This window comes from Rhinichthys klamathensis, unplaced genomic scaffold, assembly GCF_029890125.1.
Source record: "Rhinichthys klamathensis goyatoka isolate OS25496 unplaced genomic scaffold, OSU_Roscu_1.1 h1tg000009l_1, whole genome shotgun sequence".
In the NCBI taxonomy this organism is placed as follows: domain Eukaryota; kingdom Metazoa; phylum Chordata; class Actinopteri; order Cypriniformes; family Leuciscidae; genus Rhinichthys; species Rhinichthys klamathensis.
The window spans coordinates 5,615,619-5,636,051 of NW_026606562.1; the positions used below are offsets into that span (position 1 = coordinate 5,615,619).

A 20,433-nucleotide genomic window follows, 5' to 3' on the forward strand; every position below is an offset into this window, starting at 1 on the left:
CGTCTGGACACCTCTATCACACACCCTTCACCATATAGACATGGTTTTATTTCAGTTCGAAGTTCAAAGTTAGAGTTAGAAACATCTTGAAAAGAAAATGGTCTTTTTCCATAAATGTCTTAGTTTGATCATACATATTTCAAAGTTGAGGATTCATTATTTTGATATAGCTTGCATTGGAACAAACACTTTAACATCTTAGTTGATTAGTTTATTGACAAAACATACTATATATTTAACATATGAGCAGAAACTCCTAACAAAAGCTTATTTGATGTCTATTTTAGAGTAAAAACTTTATCCAAAATGAGTCGAAATGTTGTCTTTTATTTAGTCTGTAACAGTGCGTATCTGTGCGTTCATTCATTAATTCATTAATTCATTCACACACACACACACACACACAAACATGATTCACATTTAAACAGTATGCTATTTTTTCCGTTTACAGACACTAACGTTATTCTATATCGCGATTAGAACAAAGCACTTGCATAAAACACTTACTTCTCAGCTGATCTGTTGCTCATCCTCGAAGTGAAAATAAACCAGCACTTGTTCTGTGGTAAATGTCCCAGGATTGTTCCTCATATAGCCGCGCAAGACGACAGTAGATTAATCTGACTAAAAAATATAGTGTTTTCAGAGTTTATCGTCTTAATGTGTTGCTTCACATATTTGCGTTTGAATAGCGTGTGCTCTCCGTGGGCGTGTCACATTACCAGAGATAATGAGCTGAGAGAAAGATAATTAGAACGGCTGACACGTCTCTCTTTTTAAATAGATGACATAAACGGAGAATATTTATTTTAGTTTTGAATCAGATCATTTAAAAGTACAAACTCAAATGATTTAAAAGATATATTGCTTATGGCTGGGTGAATATTATTAGCTGAGTTGTGTTGAAGATTAGAGACGTGCTCCAGAAAAAAAGTTCACGGTGACGGAGAAGCAGAACGCACACCCTGTTTATTTTCTTTATTTTACAAAAGCACAATATTTTATTTCGATTGTATGTGGGCACATAAAAAAGTAGACATTTAACAGATTATTTTCTCATATTTCTTAACTCTATATGAACAGAAATTATGGTAGTACTTTAAGTCTATTTTTCTGCTATGTGAAAAAAAACGAGCAAAACGCGCCAGCGCGTTTCTGGTCCCCAGAGGGTTAAAGCCTTTTTGCACTACGTGCCCAAGGTTCCTACGAATACGGCTCGGTCCACGGTCCTTCAGGCATTCCATCCTCAACCTCATGTGTCAACAGAAGAAGAGAAGCTTCATTTGCTCTGCCCCGTCAGAGCTTTGAGCGTGTACCTCGAGAGGTCCTCTTCTTGGAGGAGGTCGGACCAACTATTTGTGTGTTTTGGGTCACCTAAGAAGGGACTCCCGGCATCCAAGCAAACTATTAGTAATTGGATTGTTCAGGCTATTACTTCGGCTTACAAGGTGCGCGACTTGCCTTCACCTTTGGCTGTTAGGGATCATTCGACTAGAGGCATGGCGTCCTCTAGGGCCCTCCTTTCGGGAGTTCCTATCCAGGAGATCTGTGAGGCAGCCGGTTGGGCTACCCCACACACTTTTGTTAGGTTCTATAGTCTGCACCTCCCTAGTACGCCGGGCGCACATGTGCTCTCGTCCTAGCTGAGTGCCTGAATCAGTTTCACTCCGGGGCAGGCCTGTCTTCGGTGTGTGGCCTAGTGGGCATTCGTTCCCCAAAGTGTCGATCTTATGACGCAGTTCGAGTTCCCTCGAAAGGGAACGTCTCGGGTTATGACTATAACCCTTGTTCCCTGAGAAGGGAACGAGACACTGCGTCGTCCTGCCACGCCCCTCAAGGCCTGAGAGCGGCTTGCTTCATCGCTAGGCTAGTGTGTGTTTGTTCCGATGTCGCTTTTATGCATCCGGTTATGCCGTCACATGTTACGTCATGACGCAACACCAATCAGGATTGGAATAGTTTCATTCATACTTCAGAGGCGCACGCTAAGGGAGCGTCCCCAATGTGTCGATCTTACGACGCAGTGTCTCGTTCCCTTCTCAGGGAACAAGGGTTGTAGTCATAACCCGAGACGTTTTCCCCTGCCTCGAATTGAGCCGTGCGATTTTGTGACGTCACTAAATCGGACGCCCCTCCCACGATTGATAATTGACAGCAGCGTTTCAACACAGACCCGCCCTGAGCGAGCTGTCATCATAGTCCGTCATTGTTGATACGCTGGAGCAGAATGGCGTCTAAGCGATTGTGGTGTTCTGTTCTTGGATGTAATAACGAACACAGCAGTCATTTTGATGTTCCTAAATCCGAACCGCTGAAGACGCAGTGGCTGAGTTTTGTTTTCGAAGGGAATATTCCCCACGAACAACGTCAATGCATTCATGTTTGCGCGAATCATTTCTCACCAGACTGCTTTATAAACGAGGATCAGTATAAAGCTGATTTTGCTAAGAAGCTGCTCCTGAAAAAAGAATCGGTACCACCCATTCATGTTCCTGCTGCACCTCCAGAAAAAGTGAGTGTAAAGTTTTATTAACCTTTATATTAATCTTTGCAAATCGCGGAAAAAAGTTTTTCATGACCATTAGCTGTAACATCAATCTGTCAACGAACTAACCTATACATCATTAAACACATAGTGTTCGTATCTCACTACTCTACCCTGCCAGTACATACAAAAATAGATCAAAGTGACATTACGTTAACCAACCATTCAGAAACGTCCTGTTCGAGCCTTAATTGTCGAACTTCTTCGGGGCCGTCATCTTGTTCCGGGTCCGACTCCGGTTCAAACTGATACGGTTGCACAGATGTGTCCTCAGAGACTCCCGCTGCCATTCTCTCTCCAAATATACCCTCAACTGAGTCAACTGCTGTCAAGGCAACACTCCACTTGTGTTGTGTCAAAACCACTGATCTATACAATGATTATATATGGATCAGTGGTCAAAACGCCCCAAAGAACAGAGGGGCGGAGTGAGAAAAGCTCATTATAATTTAAAGGCATATGCACTGAAACGGCGTGCTGAAAACAGAGCTGTTTTTGACCAGGTAAAATTTGTGTTTTCTTACAATACTAATGAGAATTTTTAATAAAAGTATATTACAAAGTTTTCATTTAGACCTTAAAGATTCATATTAACTTGTACAAAAATGGCATTATATGACCCCTTTAAGTCAAATTATTTATTTAAAGGGATAGTTCGGCAAAAAATGATATTTAACCCATGCATTACTCACCCTCAAGCCGTTCGAGATGCATATGTCAATCTTGTTTCAGATGAACACATTTTCAGTTATTTTAGAAAATGTCTTAGACCCTTCAGTGGATATAATGTGAAGCAATGGGGTCCACCTCCTTTAAGTCCCAAAATGTGCATACATCCTTCACAAAAGTAATCCATCCGGCTCCAGGGGGATAAACGAAGGCCTTCTGATGGTAATCCGTGCGGTTTTGTCATAAAAAAATAAATATTTAAAACTTTATAAATGAAAATATCTGACTTCCGGCAACGATCGACGCGCGTTCACGGGTGATGGAAGTCGGCGTACGAGGTATGACGTAGCGTAGGAACAGTCGTGACGAAGAACGAATGCGCCAGCGCAGCCAGAGACCAGAGCAAAACAAATCACCCGTGAACGCGCGTCGATCGTTGCCGGAAGTCATATATTTTCATTTATAACGTTTCTTGCACGATGCAGAGTGAAAGGTATCAAGCTAAATGCTGACAATTTGAAATTGAGACAAAGAGAAGTCTCTTACATCGGACACCGCCTGACGTCTGATGGATTGAAAATCGACCCAGACAAAGTTAGAGCAATAACACACATGTCGAAACTAACAGATGTAAAAGGAGTTCAGCGGCTGCTAGGGATGGTAAATTACCTCTCAAAGTTTTGTGCACATCTTTCAGACCAATGCGAGACCCTGAGACAGCTGACGCACAAAGACTGCGAATGGAGATGGACCATACAACATGAAGAGGCATTCTGTAAAATAAAAGAAACAATTGCAAGTGCTCCAGTGTTGAAGTATTACAACCCTGATGAAGAACTTACCATCCAATGTGATGCCTCGGACGGAGGTCTTGGTGCTGCACTAATGCAAGGAGGTAAGCCAGTAGCATTCACAAGCAGAGCACTGACACGAACAGAACGTGGCTATGCCCAGATAGAGAAAGAATTATTAGCTCTACTCTTCGGGATGGAAAAGTTTCACCATTATACATACGGACGGAAAGTAACAGCGCAAAGTGATCACAAACCCATTGAAAATATCCAGCGTAAGCCACTACTGAGTGCGCCTAAAAGACTTCAGAGAATGATGCTGAGACTACAAAAATATGATGTAGATGTTGTGTATGTTCCAAGGCCAGAGATGTGGCTAGCAGACACTCTAAGCAGAGCATATCTACCAGAAAGTGCACCCACTGGTTCTGTGGAAGCAGAGCTAGAGACAATCAACATGGTGCAACACTTACCAATCTCAGAGGACAGAGTTAGTCTAATCCGTTCTGCAACAAAAGACGACAAAACTTTACAAACACTGATCAAAACCATACAACAGGGTTGGCCAAAGAACAAAGCAGAGACACCAGAAGAAATAAGACATTATGACCTGTTTCAAGGGGAGCTGAGTTACCAGGATGGAATCGTTTTTAGAGGCGAACGAGCTGTTATCCCTCGGAAACTGTGGAGAGAAATAACTCAGCGTATACACTCCTCTCATTTAGGAGTGGAAGGATGCCTGAGGAGAGCCAGAGAGTGTGTGTACTGGCAAGGTATGAACGAGCAGATCAAAGTGTACATACAGCAATGTGACACCTGCCGCTCAGTGGACTGGAACCAGCAAAAGGAGACACTGCGACCACACGACATGCTGAACAGACCTTGGGCTAAGGTAGGCGTGGACCTGTTTACTTTTGACAACAAGGACTATCTAATAACAGTGGACTACTATTCCAACTTTTGGGAAATAGATTATCTGCCTGACACCAAATCAGCGACTGTCATCAGAAAGCTAAAAGCTCACTTCGCCCGTCAGGGTATTCCCAACATGACATCATGACTTTGCATAAACATACACGCCACTTTCAATTCAAGGGGCATGTTATCTATATGCATTTTGAGCTATCCGCGTGTATGTCCACGCCGAAATCTTTTGCGTGTATGTCTACGCCATTAAATGTCCGAGTGATTCCGCGTGTATGTGTACGCCGTTAAATGTCCGAGCGAAACGAAGCAAAATCTATATCTGCATCTGTGGAGCGATATTTCTTTTCCTAGGATGGTAGGAGAAGACTCATAAATGGTATTAACCCCAGTGACGGGTAGGTTTAGGGACGGGGTTGGGGTAGGTCATATATTTATATATACATAATACAGTAATATAACGTTAAGTCAAAGGCGTTGATAAACACGCTGAAAAGCGATTATGCGTGTTGATAGCACGCCAAAAATGGAAATACGAATTGGCGTGTCATACATACGCCATTTCATGAGATCAGTCTGGTATTCCGGACATAGTCATCTCAGACAATGGCCCGCAGTTCTCATCACAGGAGTTCCAGAAGTTTAGTCATCACTGGGAATTTCTGCACAAGACTTCATCACCAGGCTATCCTCAGAGCAATGGCAAGGCGGAATCAGCAGTCAAAACGGCCAAGAGACTGATGTTCAAAGCACAAATATCCAGACAGGATCCATATTTAGCAATACTGGACCACAGAAATACACCAACACCAAGGGGGTAATCCATCAGCCGGAAGTTGAAGCTGCCTCCGGGGGCCGCCATTGTAGCTGGCTATCACCTGCTGTTAGCATCCCATTGACTCCCATTCATTTTGGCGTCACTTTGACAGCGAATAACTTTACATCTGAGGCGTCCAAAGACTCCATTTGTCCATTATTTATTTCTAAAGAAACACGACAATGTATAAAAGGCTCCATTACTTTGTATCTTACGTTATGGCCCCGTAGAAGCCATTCTTGTAAAAATAGGCTAACGATTGCGTCATAACCACGGGACGCTCTGTCGCACAGTAGAGAAATTACTGTGTAGACAGAAGTAGAAGCTCGTAGGCATGGACAGTAAACGATTGTTTACTGTCTATGAGGCAATCGGGTGGACATGGAGGCATAAAGTCAAGGGAGAAGCCCATAGATAGAGAGTTCATAAAAGCAACGGGACAAAATATTTCAACAACAGATTTGTTTCAGATTTCAATTCAGATTTGTCCCGGCACAGCTACTAGAAGGTCAGAACGGTTGCTCACGTGACAACTACGTCGTCAAGCTCAGTTTGAGCCTGTGCAGAACGCTTGGCTATCAGGAAGTGAGTGCCCATGTTGGGCTTCAACTCTCTCCGTTGAAATCAACGGGGTCACTGTGTCCATTTCTTTTACTGTCTATGACCAACACATGGATTATCTGCCAGCCCAGCACAGAGGCTGCTTAGCCGTCGCACTAAGACACTACTACCCACGACAACCAGCCTCCTGCAACCAAAGATTCAAATTTCCTTTAGGGAATTGACAGCAAACCAACAACGACAACAAACATACTATAACAGATCAGCCAAAGACTTAGACAGACTTAAACTGGGGGAATCAGTGAGAATACAACCATTTGAGCCCCATAAGATCTGGAGGAAGGGCACAGTGGTGAAGCCCATCGACTTGAGATCATACAGTGTTCAGCTGGATTCAGGAGGTGTTATAAGGAGAAACAGGAGACATCTCCGAAGGATCACACGGTGACCCCGACAGAGTCCAACCAAACAGACACTGTTGACCCTGACAATACAAAAAACGAAAAAACTGCTAACACTCACTCACAACTCACCACCAATATGGAGAATCAGATGCAAAGCACGATACAGCCAGACATTCCAGAACCTGTTGTCACAAAAGCAGGACGTTTAGTAAAGAAACCGCAACACTTACAGGACTATGTCACATAAAAAAAAAGAAAAAAAAAGAAAAAGAATACAGAGAAATGTAAAAAACTGTTGTGATATGTGCAATGGGAAATATGTTATAAGGTTATGGTATATTGTTCTTGACTGTACCAGAAATTGATTAGGAGTTTTGTTGGGAATGTTAGTTCTTATTGCTGAAAAAAAAAAGAAAAAAAAAAAGGATGTAACAATAGGAACTATTGTTGAACATGTTGTTGGAGTGGGGAACAGAAAGAGAGGACCCACCTGGGGAGTAATGACATGTGAAATGTGTGTAGTTACCCACGACACCCGAGTTCATTAAAGAAGAATCAAGATAGTCTTGAGTGTTTGTCTTTATTAAGAAGAAAAGACACATAAAGAAACAGTCCGTTTTGTTGATACATAGTTTTCAGGGAGTTTCAGTGAAAAGATCGAAATTGGACAAAGGTCACAAATTCTTGACGTTTGCTTACATAAAAACTTTCCATTCATTTAAATGGCATGACACTTGATGACTAAGCTCACATTTAACGTTAATATTGTGACACTGCCACATTAGTTAAGCCTAAGGTATCATTACTTAGATTAATCCAAGAGTTTAAGTATTTAATTGAGTATATACAGGTCTGTGGGTTTCATATAATATTGGAGGTATATGTATTTGTACTTATGTATATGTATTTATCATGTTTATTTCCACTGTGTGTGATGGTATAAAATGGGTGTTGTATAAGTATACTGGTCAGCTGATACACCCGTTATCTTCGATCACCGCGCACCCAAATGGATATAGGGGCGGTCTAAAGGAGAGAGAAAGAGGTATGCGAGAGGAAATGGCGCCCGTATAGAGTGCGTCAGGCGACTCGTGCAAAGAAAACTGTTTGCTTTTGGGTAGTAAAGTAAAAGGATGGTCTGACAAAAAAAAAAACGAACTGAATGTGATCTAAACATTGTTTGTAGTGGGTGAGGAGTCGAGCGCGTTACCTATGAGAGGACGCGACAAGTGAACTTTCCCAGACAGCGGGCTGGATTTCATTCATCGGAGTTTGTCGAGACTCTTTTTCTGTGGATTAATCTTCGTTGCTACGTCATGGGAACCTTTACCGGCATCGGCCTTTGGATTATATGCTCTTTTGCGATCGTCATGGGAAAGGACAAAATAACTGTGGTTTAGTTTGGACGTTTAGGTGAATTTCGGGACTAACAGAAAGGACATTGAACTGTTGTGGGTTTGGGTGAGTCATTTACTGTGTGAAAATATAAAGCACGATTTCTCTAAGCATATCTGGTTGATGTGTGTGATGCATGTTTATTTTCATTTGTGCTTGTTTCATGCTGGTAAACAAGGAGGTGTTATAGTTGGTATTATTAATCTGTTCTATCTTTCAGAAGAATCCCGTTGCGTTTTAGTAATATAGCCTAAGATAAAAGGGTGATTGTTACAATAGATCGAAAAAGAATAAATAAGTAAATTGAAATGATGTCTGATTGTAGGCTATGAGTGAAATCTAGTGGCTTTTGTTAAAAAATCATGTTAATAAGTGTTAGTTGGTCCAGGAGATTGCAGCAATCTTCCACTAGATTATGGCTCATTTTCCATGTTACCACCATGAATGAAACTAAGAATTGTACATCTTACAGTGAATTTGACCTAACGTTACTAGTAGGTATAATAATGAAATTAAGGCAAATAAAATAGACTAGACACTTAGATTAAAAACATGAATGAAGTGAGTGATATTACATGTTGTAAAAAAATCATGATGTTACAAAATAATATTTAACTGTCTGGGGTCCCCTGAAAAGAAAATATAATTCCCTATATATGAATTATCAATATATTAAATGGTTTAACAGTATATTTGAAAACATACAGAATAATATATGGTGTTAATATGTTACAATACATTGATTAATACACAAGTCATTTTCATACATTTAAAAATGTGAGACAATATATTTACTAATATATAATGTATGTAATTTTATTTTCAGTAATACACTTCATAAAATATACAGGGATTAAAGTTATCCGTCGCTATGACGGATTTCCGTTAATATCAGGTTTCCCCCTGTCCTTATGTTTTAAATTACCCTTTTCATTATTTTAAGGCCGTAAATATGCTTACATTTCTCAAATAGTGTAATAAATGTCTTAATTTTAGTTTGAATGGGTCGGAAGGACGAAGTGTTCACCCTGCTTAGGGAGATGTGATCAAAGCCTGGACTGGAGCAAAAGCACGTTCCTCTCTGCACAGAATCGTTCTGTTATCTCTCCCCCCCTGATCCACTCCGGGTTTTCCAGTCCCACTCACGGGAAAAACGTCTCAGGTTACGTATGTAACCCTGGTTCCCTGAGAGGGAACAAGACGCTGCGTTTGAGACGCGGTGGGAATGCTCTGCGTGATTGCGTCATGAAGCACGTGTAAAATCAGTCCAATGGAAGCCCGATACGTCATGGGTGACGTCATAGACCAGGAAACTATAAAGCACCCTTGAAAACAGACCGCGACAGCTTCTGAAAAAGTCTGAAGCAAGTCGATCAGGGCATGCAGGAAGTATGGCAGGCAAACGCAGCGTCTCGTTCCCTCTCAGGGAACCAGGGTTACATACGTAACCTGAGACGTTCCCTTTCAAGGGAACTTCGAGCTGCGTTTGAGACGCGGTGGGAACCCCATACCCACTACGCCATAGTGACAAATGCCCGTTCTGTGTGAAGTCCTTGCGCACACTAAGAAGCAAGCAACCTCGCCCCAGGAGTGGAGAGGTCAAGGTCATAAAACCTGACAAATGTATGTGGAGAGGACCAACCTGCCGCATTACAAATGTCAAGAAGGGAAACACCCGAAATTAAGGCCGTAGAGGCCGCCATACTCCTTGTAGAATGGGCCCGTACAGCCATAGGTGAAGGCTGACCGGCCGCTTCATAAGCCAATGATATAGCCTCGACTATCCATTTGCTCATAACCTGTTTAGATGCAGGGCACCCTCTTCTGAGTGACCCAAAACATACAAATAACTGCTCTGACTTACGCCACAGGGCAGCTCTGTGAACGTAGGCATCCAATGCCCGAACTGGACATAACAGGTTCAGTTGTTCCTGATCTGGGGTATTAAAAGGTGGAGGATAAAAGGCCTGCAACACTATTGGGCCCCCAACATTAACTGGGACCTTAGGAATATAACCCGGTCTAGGGTATAGAAATGCTTTCACCATAACAGGTGCAAATTCCAGACATGACGGAGCAACCGACAGGGCATGCAAATCTCCAATTCTCTTGATAGATGAAATAGCAAGGAGAAATAAAGCTTTCAAAGTGAGGAATTTTTCTGAAACCTCTTCAATAAGCTCGAAGGGAGCCAGAGCCAGACCCTCAAGTACAATGGCTAAATCCCAAGCCGGTGCTCTAGAGTGCAGTGCAGGTCTCAACCTCAATGTACCACGGAGAAAACGAATAATCAGAGGATCTCTCCCAATAGAAGTACCCCCCAGAGGGGTATGATAGGCCGAAATAGCCGCCACATAAACGTTTAAGGTGGAAGGAGATAATCCAGCAGAGAAACGGTCTTGCAGAAAATCGAGAACTGAACCAACAGGGCAGTTAACAGGATCTAACTGACGCTCACCACACCAGGTGGAGAATAATTTCCATTTCAGTGCATACAGTCTTCTCGTGGAAGGAGCTCTGGAATGGAGAATGTCTCAACGACCTCAGTAGAGAGACTGGATTCTATGAGCCTGGCCCCCTCAGAGGCCAGGCCCACAGTTTCCACAACTCCGGTCGAGGGTGAAATATCGTGCCCCCTGCCTGAGACAGCAGGTCCCTCCTGAACGGAATCTCCATGGGAGAGCCGTCCAGAAGAGACAAAGTCCGAGAACCAAACTCGAGTCGGCCAGTATGGGGCTACTAGTAGCAGATGAGCCCCTTCCCGGCGAACCCTCTCCAGAACCTCCGGGAGCATAGATATCGGGGGAAATGCGTACAGGTGCAGCCTCGGCCACACCTGCACCATCGCATCCAGTCTGAGAAGAGCTGGCTGCGTGAGGGGGAACAATCGCAGGGCAGGGCATGCAAATCTCCAATTCTCTTGATAGATGAAATAGCAAGGAGAAATAAAGCTTTCAAAGTGAGGAATTTTTCTGAAACCTCTTCAATAAGCTCGAAGGGAGCCAGAGCCAGACCCTCAAGTACAATGGCTAAATCCCAAGCCGGTGCTCTAGAGTGCAGTGCAGGTCTCAACCTCAATGTACCACGGAGAAAACGAATAATCAGAGGATCTCTCCCAATAGAAGTACCCCCCAGAGGGGTATGATAGGCCGAAATAGCCGCCACATAAACTTTTAAGGTGGAAGGAGATAATCCAGCAGAGAAACGGTCTTGCAGAAAATCGAGAACTGAACCAACAGGGCAGTTAACAGGATCTAACTGACGCTCACCACACCAGGTGGAGAATAATTTCCATTTCAGTGCATACAGTCTTCTCGTGGAAGGAGCTCTGGAATGGAGAATGTCTCAACGACCTCAGTAGAGAGACTGGATTCTATGAGCCTGGCCCCCTCAGAGGCCAGGCCCACAGTTTCCACAACTCCGGTCGAGGGTGAAATATCGTGCCCCCTGCCTGAGACAGCAGGTCCCTCCTGAACGGAATCTCCATGGGAGAGCCGTCCAGAAGAGACAAAGTCCGAGAACCAAACTCGAGTCGGCCAGTATGGGGCTACTAGTAGCAGATGAGCCCCTTCCCGGCGAACCCTCTCCAGAACCTCCGGGAGCATAGATATCGGGGGAAATGCGTACAGGTGCAGCCTCGGCCACACCTGCACCATCGCATCCAGTCCGAGAAGAGCTGGCTGCGTGAGGGGGAACAATATAGAGCAATGCGTTGTACAAACGATGTGAAAGGTCGACTTGACTTTAGTTAGACCAAAGTTCTCCCTAAGAAGCTCCACCACCTCGGGGTGAAGTCTCCAATCCCCTGGGCCTCAGCCCCTGCCTCAACAGGATATCTGCTCTCATATACGAGACCATCAGTGTGTTGTCCGCCATTCGCCGAGCAACCACTCATGATCGCCCCCACTTGTGAGGGAAGCATCCGTCGATAGCAATATGCGTCGACAAGAAGCCCCCAACACTGGGCCTGGGCGAGGAACCAAGGTTCTTCCACATGACCGAAGCACGAAGGCATAGCTGCGTGACCTTGATCATGCGAAAACGTATTTCCCCTCGGAGAAAACCCCTTGGTCCTGAGCCACCACTGCAGGGGTCTCGTGAACAGAAGGCCAAAAGTAATACGTTGGACGCAACTGCCATGAGACCCACCCGTCTGAAACTGTTTCACAGTGAGTGACTGGCCTAGATATACCCCATTACGGCTGTAAGAATTGCTACACCTAGAAAAGTGGTCCTCAGAGCACACTCTTCTTGGCGTTGAGAGGCAACCCCATCACCCTTAATGAGACAGAACGACATCTCGATGCCGAACTGCCATAAACTCAGATTGAGCTAGGAACAACCAATCATTGATGTAGTATAATACGCGAATGCCCTGGAGTCTCAGAAGAGCCAGAGCTGCACCCACGCATACTGTAAAGGTGTGGGGTAATAAACCTAGGCCGAATGGAAGAACCCGATAATGGTATGCTTCGCCCCCGAAAGCAAACCTCGGGAACCCCCCTCATCCTCTTTCGGAAACAATGAAGTAATGGCTGTCTCCTGGGAGGAGGAACCCCTTCTACAGCTCCTTTTTGCAGAAGTGACAGTACTTCCTGCTCCATAACCAAAGCCTGCTCGGGGTCCACCAATGAGAGGAGGACCCCTAGAGGAGGGCGAACGAGAACCGAACTGAATTCTGAAACCCTTTTCTATAGTGTGCAGGACCCACTGAGAAATATGTGGCAGTAGTTTCCACGCTGCCAGAAATTTACTAGGGGAACCAGTCTCTCAAGACTGGCCTCTGGATTTGTTTGAACAGTCACTACGGCGCCCTGAAGCGGCGAACCGGCAGGGAACAACCGAACTGACCATTCTACGACCCTCCTCGGAGGATCATATGGGGATGCTGACACCTCGGTGCCCTGAACGGCGAACCGGCAGGGAACAACCGAACTGGCAGCGCTGCAACCCTCCTCAGAGAGTTGCACCCCAGAGGAAAAACGATTTCTCAAAACCGTCCCTTGGTTGAACAGTCACTACGGAACCCTGAAGCGGCGAACCGGCAGGGAACAACCGAACTGACCGCTCTACGATCCTCCTCGGAGGATCGTATGGGGACGCTGACACCTCGGTGCCCTGAACGGCGAACCGGCAGGGAACAACCGAACTGGCAGCGCTGCGACCCTCCTCAGAGAGTCGCACCCCAGAGGTCGCCGAGGAGAAACGATTTCTCAAAACCGTCCCTGCCCCGGAGGAGCCCTCAGAAGCCTGATAGCCTCGTTTTCTTGCGACAGGACTTCTTGTCTAAGCTTTATTAGAGATGATGACAGTCCTCAGATCTTGCCTACCTCTAACTAGCTTAGTTCCTACGACCCTCCTCGGAGGATCGTTGAAAAAAGCAGGCACTTCGGCGCCCTGAAACGGCGAACCGGCAGGGGAACCGAACTGACTGCTCTTCTTTTTTCTTATTTGAAGGCTCGTTTGGGGACACTGACACCTTGGTGCCCTGAAACGGCGAACCGGCAGGGAAACCGAACTGGCAGTACTGTGACCCTCCTCAGAGAGTCGCACCCCAAAGGGCGCTGAGGAGAAACGATTTCTCAAAACCGTCCCTACCCCAGAGGGGACCACCCTTAGAAGCCTGATCGCCTCGGCGTCAGGGCTTCTTCTTTGTCAAAGCTATTTTAGAGATAAAACAGTCCTCAGATCTTGCATGTCTCTAACTGGCTAGACTGCGACCGCCACCCAGGTACCCCTCAATTGCGGAGGAGCCGGAATGGCGACGCTCTGTTTTGCACTTTGTGCTGAGAGGAGCTTAATAGGCCGTCTCAGGAACATTAGATTGGTGAGGAAGAAACCTCTGGAACGCCGCTGAATGGTTTATTTCTTAGTTTTCTTGAAAGCGGAGCGTCCAGAAGAACAGACATAATTATATCTTTATTTTCCTTTATCTTTATATCAGAAAAAACTTATATATATATACATATATATCACTCTGCGGCCACCAGCAGGAAACAACCGAACTGGCAGCGCTGCGACCCTCCTCAGAGAGTCGCCCCTCACATTCATCCATGTCCTTATATACTCTACCCACCAGCGCTGCCTAATAAAAATGTATTCATTATTAAGATGGCTGGTGGGTAACGTCGGGGTTAATAACGATAACGCCGACTCGGGAGAGAGAAAGCTCGCAAGCGTCTCTTTAACCCGAGGCAATGTCATACTATGATACTTAATACCCAAACATTACTATAGTCAGACATCTGGGGATTAAACACATAAAACACAAACCGGTTTATTCCACGATCTCGACACCTCAGTGTGGAGATAGGGAAAAACCACAGTCCCCGACGAGGAGGCTGAGATACAGAGTTTTCCTGTTTTAAGATACAGTTCATCTAACAAACTCTTCTTTATTTTCAATCTCATAATGTTCAGCTGGCCAGTAAATATTTAACTGGCAACAGCACTAGATAAAACCTCCTTTTTTTCTTTAAAAAAGCTCCTCTTTATTCAACAGAGTTATGAGCTGGAAAATGTATTCATTGAAAACTCAAACATCTGCCTTTTTATAAAGATTTGTATTTGTTTTGTTCTCTTTCTTTTTAAACAAAACACTAACGATACCAATTCCTTGGAACTGGAAATCGCAGCACACTAGATCTGGCATGTGAAAGCTGAGAAAGTCCCAACCCCCGCTGTCAGATCCGTTTGCGAACCCCGAAATACGAGCCGTCTCCGTGCCTCGGCAATAGAGAGACCCGCGCGGGGAACGCGAACCGAACCGTCCTCCTCGAAGAACGCCCGGCGAGAGCGGAGCGTCCTCACGGACAGCTTCTCGCAATGCACAGTCAGATCCCTCGAGAAATGACTGTTGCATGCTCCACTCCCAAACAGCAACAAAAAGCTGATGTGTGTCCCCACCCGTGATGTAACGAGGGCAGGGAACAACACAACATCTATAATATTGCTTTGCTCGCCATAATGATAGATAGTGATATATATATTGGGCTTGACAAACAACAATAAATAGACAAGGACAGAATCACAGAGAGCGCTTGCTGAAGACAACAGAAGCTGTCGCGGTCTGTTTTCAAGGGTGCTTTATAGTTTCCTGGTCTATGACGTCACCCATGACGTATCGGGCTTCCATTGGACTGATTTTACACGTGCTTCATGACGCAATCACGCAGAGCGTTCCCACCGCGTCTCAAACGCAGCTCGAAGTTCCCTTGAAAGGGAACTGCTCCGTGTTCACACAACTTTAAAGGTCCCCTGACATGAAATTTTCACTTTCTGAGGTTTTTTAACTTTAATATTAGTTCCCCTAGCCTGTATTTGATCCCCTCGTGTCTAGAATTTTCAATCGGTGTAAACCGAGCTTTGGCTATTTTTCTCTTCTCTGCAGCTCAGACGCGCTGATCTTGAATCTCCTCCTTATGACGTCATACGGGGCAAAGGTTACCTCCCCTTTCTCTGCTTTGCCCGCCCGGAGAATTTAGCTCGCCCATGAGAAAACGAGCTCGGAACAGGAAGTACGAACGCGCCGGCGCGATTTTAGTTTTTCCTAGAGAAATAGCTTTGAGATTTGAGATTTCCTCGAGAGATATCATGGCTTGCAAAGCCTCTGAAGAAACAATGGGTTAATTTTATTTTCTCTGGAAATGCGCCGACACAACTTCCCAAAGTTTTGTATGGTCCAAACATTTCACCGACGACTGTTTCCTCAACTCGATGAACGTCTGAAAATAAATTGATCGAGCTACCAAGCAAAAATTTCTGATGTGTAGCCTAATTGTTCAAGTTCAGACAGGTAAGTTAATCTTTCTCTCAAAATCGTTCAATACTGTAGGGGTGTAACGATACACGTATTCGTATTGAACCGTTCGGTACGAGGCTTTCGGTTCGGTTTTTGGTACACATTTTCAAACTGAACGGTTCGTTGGACCATTTTTACTGCAGACCAAAATTTCGTTATTTCAAATGTAGGCGCATTGCGCCCACAGTCTATGGTCGTGCCGCTCGCGTGTGTCAAGCGCGCTCATTATGTAAGAGACGCTGGTGTGACCACAACATTGCCTAACATCAAATGGCTAATGTAAGCGGAACGAAACTGAGCTACTCGTTATTTTGTGGTTGATGGACCGTTTATCAGTTTGGACAAATGCAGCGCGAGCCGATCTTGATCAAGCAGCACTGTTACTACACAGCGAAATCCAGTAAAGAAAGCATTTGAATTCGCCACTGAAGTAATAACATCGCTGCGAGATCTAGTGACAAACATCCACATTTCTCCGTTATTAACGGATCAAACAGTGCTGATGTGGAAACCAGGACAAACATTGTGCCATAAATGAACTATCCAGTGTCCACAGATCAGCAACATTCACCATGTTACAACATTACTGTAGTAACACTACTAACTGTAACCATGGAAGTTTGGCAGAATTAGTAGCCAATAATGCTTTCAAGTCGGTTTTATTTTGACATTATGAATACAATTGCTGCCCTCAAATGTTAATCTGAACTAAAATAAACCTTGGTTTATAACTACTAGCCTACAATATTACATTTCATTTTTTGTCCAATGAGCTGTTTTGTTTTATATGCTCTAAGAAAAGTCAAGTATAGCTCCATCATTGCTCAAAGTAAAAAAATATCATACTTTATGATGTTAGTTTTAATAAAAATATAATTAAAAAAATAAATCCAGGAAATTTCTCTGGCATTTCTTTCTTTTTGCTGTATCGAAAACGTACCGAATCGTACCGAACCGTGACACAAGTGTATCGTATCGAACCGAACCGTGAGTTTTGTGAACCGTTACACCCCTACTGTTTATGCATCAGTAAGTCAAGCCAGTGACTAAAATATCAACTTCACATCGTTTCTTTTATGAAAATAATCTTATTTAAATTCTGAACAAATTATACAGAAAGCGATCAAAGAACATTCTTTCCACACAGCGCGAGTTTATCTGGACAACTTGTTATGAAATCAATGACGCACGTTACACTGCTCAACGAAGCTCTTACTGTATGTACATCATCGTGTTTGCATTGGTGAAAGCATTAGAGAGAGTGCAGAAACGTTGCAATGATAAGATCTTCATTCTCGCGATCAACAGACTGTCGTCTGCTTGCTCAATGCTCATCACGGCAACATTTTATGTGATGTGAATAGATCTAAATACTTTAAAAACTTCTCTCGATTCGTTAATCTCGATAGCTGTAATAGTAAAAACGTATAATAGCTGTAGTAAAAGTATTCGAGTATTCGAAAAGTTTCACATGTAATACATAGCTATTTCATATGCAAGCATGTCAGCCAATCACAGCAGTGGCCGGTTACACTGAATCCCACAGCAGACACGCCCCTTCAAACAGAGCGTTCAAATCAGAGGCTAAAATCAGGCTAGAAAAATCAGGCCTTTTATTTCTAAATTATGACTATTTTTTATCTAAAAAACATACTAACATTATAAGGGCAACCCAGGAAACATTATAAATAATAAAATAACCCCATGTCAGGGGACCTTTAAAAGTTATTCTAATATGTTTATTTTTTATATATATATCACAAACCACAAACGTCTACATTTATAAGACTTTGTGTAACGGTTTGAAAAGTATTCTACACGTTTAATAAATGTCCCAGCTGCCCTTGCTTGCTCAAGTAAACAGCAGGCCAGGCAAAGCGCACCCAGGTAAAAAGGAAAGAAAGTTACAGAAAACAACTTCTACAAACAATTTTAATTTGCCAACAGTTAATAATAATAAATAAAAGTGCATGACATGCATCGGATAACAATCAAGTGCGATATAAACATGTTTTGTCAGGGCATCAGTCCCGAACCGGCATCAACACTCCATTTCAACATCTGCTTCCTCCTTCACACGCGTCTGGCGTGATTTAACTTCTCCCCGGTTGTTCCATGAAAACCCGCAAAACACGAAAAGCTGTGAAGTGATCAATAGGGTTGTTTCTTCTTTGGGTTGAAACATAAAAAGGTAAGCAACAGGACTGACCACTTTTAGTCTCCGCATTTGTCCTCCGACTGCAACAGCTAGCGCTTTCACCGGAAAAGAGTTTACCCTACGTCCGGTGTCGGGGCCATTTTTGTGAAATAGGCCTATTATCAGATAAATCAGAGAGAGGGGAAACAGGAGTAAACCAATAAGCAGATTGAGGAATTAAAACAAGACAGGAAAGAATGAGAGATCGAACCCGGCTCATGACCGGCATGGGATTTAAATAACTTTCATGGTAGTCAGGTGTTCTAAGAAAAGATACCATGTGATTTACTAGATATCAGACTATGTTTTTTGAAAACTGCAAAACCTGTTAGACTGGATCTAAACCTTTGCATATTGGAAGCAGGAAGAGTTCAAGTCTCTTTGGTTTTGACTTGATACTCATCACTCAGATGGTGAACACAAACTCAATCAAATAATGTTATATACATGCACACCTAAAATTATGAAAGTTAATTTACACTATCTTTTTCAGGATAATGAACAGCGTGTACTAGAATAAAGGAGCATCTCCAAACTTGAGGAGCACCTCGACTGTCTGTCTCCGTTGATCCATCGCTCAGCAGTATGGGTAAGAAAACAAAAATATATGATTATTCACATTACTGAATGAGATTTGTTCTTATGTTGGAGCACATTGATGAATCTGAGCAGGGCCGGCGCTAGCCATTTGGGTGCCCTAAGCACAAATGCTTGGTGGTGCCCCCCCACCCCACTCGCCCCCCCACCCCACTTACCCCCTCACCCACCCAAGGAATAACAACCATTCAGAATTTCTTAGTCTGATGAAGCACAATATAATAATTCTGTACATAATTTGTAGGGCTGGGAAAAGATTAATCGCGATTAATCGCATCCAAAATAAAAGTTTGTGTCTACATGAATGATATATGTGTGTGTACTGTGTATAATTATTTTGTATATACACTACCGTTCAAAAGTTTGGGGTCGGTACGATTTTAAATACTTTTAAAAGAATTATCTTCTGCTAACCATGGCTGCGCTTATTTGATTAAAAATACAACAAAAATCAGTTATAGTATTAAATATTATTCCAGTGTAAATCAGCTGTTTTCTGTGTGAATATATAGTAAAGTGTAATTTATTCCTGTGATCAAAGCTGAATTTTCAGCATCACCAGTGTCAGTGTCTTCAGTGTCAAATGATCCTTCACAAATCAGTATAATATGAGGATTTGATGCTCAAGAAACATTTATTATTATTATCATATGTTGAAACAGTTGTTGGTCTGTCAGTTGTACAGTTTTTTTTTTTTTTTTTTAGGATTCTTTGATGAATAGGAAGTTCAAAAGACTTTTGTAACATTATAAATGTCTTTACTGTCACTTTCAATCAAATGAACTATTCCTTGATAAATAAAAGTATTGATTTCTTTCCTCCAAAAAATAAAAATAAAATTCTCACTGACCCCAAACTTTTGAACGGTAGTGTATATAAATACACATTTGCATGTATGTATTTAAGAAATATTTGTTATTTATATATAAAATATTTAAATTTATATATAATATAAATTATATATAAATATATACAGTATATACATGCAAATATTTCTTAAATATATACGTGCATATGTGTGTGTATTTATATATACAAAATAATTATACACAGTATACACACATATCATGTAGACACAAACTTTTATTTTGTATGCGATTAATCTTTTCCCAGCCCTAATAATTTGACAACTCTGTGAATATGAAAATATACAAACACTGAGATTGTGGGGTTTTTTTTTTTTTCTAATTGCAGTTTCACCAACAGATGTCGCCCTTGGGCCTTGGCCTGTGAACCTCTTGAAAATGAACGCATTATCCGCATAAAACAACAACGAAAAAACGTATCTAAGCGGTCTTCCTTTTCTTCTCAAACAAACTAACTGCATCTTAAACAGCCCAAGTTTAAAAAATGTCTGGGGGAGAAAGCCCCGGACCCCCGTTAAAATAAAAGATTCAACATGCAGGGCTAAAAAAGCCACGGATCATTTAATTTGCACTACTGGCGACGCCCCCCTGGACATGCATACACGACGCAAGGGCGCCCGCGCTACAAAACTAACATTTTTATTTAAAACATTGTCTTACCTGCAAAGCGACGCGCGAATATCATCCCGCTGTCTATTCTTTTTCCTTTTTTCGCCCCCGACTCTTGGTGCCTTTCCGAGGCCATGTCTGAGGTCGGTGTCTGCCAAATTTGACATTGATTGAGGCATAATCGAACAGACCACTGGGAGGTGGGGAAGGGGGGGGGGGCACCAGAGGGAGACGAAAAATGAGATTCACCTTTTTCT

The 20,433-nt window shown here is 43.1% G+C and overlaps 1 pseudogene; it reads left to right on the forward strand.

Annotated features, from left to right (window-relative positions):
• LOC130094638 (interferon-induced very large GTPase 1-like) overlaps positions 1–20,433 on the forward strand; it is a 32,993-nt pseudogene that overhangs the window by 4,959 nt on the left and 7,601 nt on the right.